The 3,524-nt window shown below is 37.2% G+C and overlaps 1 long non-coding RNA gene across 1 annotated transcript in view; it reads right to left on the bottom strand.

The window, feature by feature from the left end:
- The window catches only part of LOC118010204, an 8,664-nt gene that overhangs the window by 4,070 nt on the left and 1,070 nt on the right, over positions 1 to 3,524 (bottom strand). The window lies entirely within an intron of this gene.

Below are 3,524 nucleotides of genomic sequence, written 5' to 3'. Positions count from 1 at the left end.
TATCTATCTATCTATCTATCTATCTATCTATCTATCTATCTATCATCATCTATCTCTCATTTCCTCCATGTATATCTTGCACCAAAATATCTGGCTCAACATAGATCTAGATTTTGTGTTTTTTCTCTCACCACAAATATCACTCTCCCTTCATACAATTTCTGGCCTCCAATTTGCTTTTTATGGTCTTGTTGAACAACCTTTAACAGTGAGATTTTTTTGCCGTCTTTGTAACTATTTGTAGGAAATACTCGTATCTTTGAATAAGGTCAGGGAGAAGTTGGGATATGGAAGTGGAAAGGGTAAGATAGGAGGAGAAGAGAAGATGCTGAAGCTCAGTTTTAAATGAAAAACTTTGGAAAGACGTACAGTAACCTCACCACTACTTATAACTTAGCCCTCAATCAGGAGGACTATTACTTAAATGGGGCAGGGACTTCTAGCGTAACTGTGGCCATTTTAGTGTGGGATCTAAGCTTAAAATCCCACTGTAACTGGCCAGCACTTTGCTTGCACAGTCACTCTCCATAACCCCCATCCCTGTGCCATATACTAGAACCAGTTGTTTGTAGTGAGGTGGGGAGGATTTTCTGTCCTTGGCCACCCTTGGGTGGTTTAACATCAAGCCATGTTTGGGGCTGGTTCTTCTCTGACTAGTGCCTCCTCTAGCTTTCCCTGATTATGGTAACTATGTGCTCAAATGTTCCAGCAGTTAAACCTTTATCTGGTTCATTCTCCTGAGACCCTGATTTGTGTCCTTCTTTCATATCCATCTGGAGTCTTTCTTTGCACTCCTGACCCCAGTTTGATGAGTTTTGATGCGGACAACAGATCCATGTAACCACCACCCAAAACCAGATGTGAAATGTTTTTATCACCCTAGAAAGTTCCTTAGTCCCCTTTCCAATCAATTCATCCCTTCCCCTGCTCCTAGAGCATCTACTTTCTAAATTATGACACTATAGATTAATTTTGCTTGTTCTTGAACCTCGGATAATTTAAACCTTATAGTATTTAAACTTTTGTGTCTGGCTGCTTTCACGTGAAATGCTTTTGAGGTTCAGCCATGATATTGTATGTATCCTTCCACCATACAAATACACCACAGATTGTTTATCTTTTCTTCTGTTGATGGACGTTAGTCTGTTTCCAGTGTAGGACAATCACAAAGATGGCTGTAACAGTCAGTAAATACAGAGCAGTGGAATTGCTGGGGCATAAGTTAGATGTGTGTTTGCCTTTATTAGAAAGTGCCCAACTATTCTCCGTGGTAGCTGCACCATTGTACAACCTGCCCCCACAGCAATATAGGAGAGATCTAGTTGGTCTACATCATTGCCAACACATTGTGTTGTCAGTGTTTTCAATTTTAGCCATTCTCATGAGCATGAAATGGTATCTCATTGTGGTTTGTGGTTTTAATTTTCATTTCTTTGACAACTAATGGTATTGAGTACCTTTTCATTCATGTATTCCTCATTCATATATTCTTTTCATTCATGTATTCCTCATTCATACATTCTTTGTGCAATGCCTTTTCAATAGTCATTATTTTGTTTAGTTGCTCATTTTTGTATTGCTGGTTTGATTGAAATTTTTTGTGTATTCTAGATACAAATTCTTTGTCAGATATATGTATCATAAATATATGTATATAATTTTTTAGAGATTTTATTTATTTATTTGACAGAGAGAGACACAGCGAGAGAGGGAACACAAGCAGGGGGAGTGGGAGAGGGAGAAGCAGGCTTCCCGCGGAGCAGGGAGCCCGATGCAGGGCTCGATCCCAGGACCCTGGGACCATGACCTGAGCTGAAGGCAGATGCTTAATGACTGAGCCACCCAGGTGCCCCTATCATAAATATATTTTTCTAGTCTTTGGCTTATCTATTCATTTTCTTAGTGGTGACTTTTGAGACTTAGAAATTTTGAACAGGTTTAAAGCATTATTTTTTTTTCTTTTATGATTTAGTGTTTTTGTGTTCTATCCAAAAAATCTTTACCTATGCCAAGGTCTTAAAGATATTTTCACATGTTTTCTTTTAGAACAGCACGATCTAAATAGAACTTTCTTGGATGATTGAACTTTCTGCCATAGCTGCCCTATTCAATACAGTAGTCTCTAGGCATATCTAGCTCATAAGCACTTTAAATGTGCCTAGATGGTTACCAGGGGAAAGGGAAGTGAGAGGATGGGCAAAATGGGTGAAGGGGAGTGGGACATCCAGGCTTCCAGTTATGGAATGAATAAGTCATGGGAATAAGATACGGCATAGGAAATATAGTCAATGGGATTGTAATAGCATTGTATGGGGATGGATGGTAGCTACACTTGTGAACACAGGCATAACATGCAGACTTGTCAAATCACTATGTTGTAACCTGAAATTAATGAACATTTTGTGTCAACTCTGCTTCAGTTAAAAAAAAAGAGAGAGAGAGGGACAAAAAAATTGCCTAGTATGATTGAGGAACTGATTTTTGGATTTTTTAAAAATTTAAATAGACATATATATTAGTGACTACTAAATAGAGCAATTCAAAAAGTTTTCAGGTTCTGCATTTTATATTTAGATCTAGAATGAATCTAGACTTAATCTTCATGTGTGAAGTAAGAAAGAATCCTAGTTCATTTTTATTTCCATATGGATATCTAGTTATTACAGCAAGACTTGTCAAAAAGACTTTTCTTGCCCCCTTGGATTGATTTAGCACCTTGGTGGAAAAATCAATTGACTGTATAAGTGTGGATAAAAAAAATTCTTAATAATCTGTATAAATATTTTTTTTAGCACTGTTATGCTCTAGGCAGTGTTCTAAGCCCTAGGAAAACAAGGAGTCCTTTATTAAGTATCAATCAAGATGCTATTACCCCATTCTCATTAAGATCTCAGTGCAATCAGGAATGACAGTCATAGAAATCTGCAATATGGTGGTACATGGTAGGTGAAATACAGGGGGCTTGAGATACATGTGGAAGGTTCATGCAACCTGGATTTGGGGGGCAAAGTCATGGGAGGTTACCTTAGAGGAATTAGTGTCTAATTGAAGGCTGAAAAAAATGTATCATCAAATAAGAAAATATATATTAGGTAAAAGAAGAAGAAGAAAGCATCTAAGCAAGTAGTCTTTGCTTTATTTTAGTTAACTTTCACGATAATCTATTGAGGAACACTAACACCACCATTCTGGAGACAAGTAAATTGAGGCAGTCAAAGATTAAATAACTTATCAAGTTATATATGTAGTAAGTAAAAATACCAAGATTCTAAAACAGACTGCTACCCACCCAGAAGCCAGGCTCTTAAACCATACTCAATAATGCTCATATTATTTGATACTTATTCTTTTATTCTGTATTCTTTTATTTTATTTTTTAAAACCATGCTGTTTATTAGAGCTCCAGACCTTATTCATCTTATTATTTTTTTAAGATTTTATTTATTTATTTGACAGAGAGAGAGAGGGAACACAAGCAGGGGGAGTGGGAGAGGGAGAAGCAGGCTTCCCGCGGAGCAGGGAGT

Source organism: Mirounga leonina, unplaced genomic scaffold (assembly GCF_011800145.1).
Source record: "Mirounga leonina isolate KUSES-001 unplaced genomic scaffold, KU_Mleo_1.0 Mir_129, whole genome shotgun sequence".
Lineage (NCBI taxonomy): Eukaryota > Metazoa > Chordata > Mammalia > Carnivora > Phocidae > Mirounga > Mirounga leonina.
This window is presented reverse-complemented; position numbering and strand designations above follow the sequence as displayed.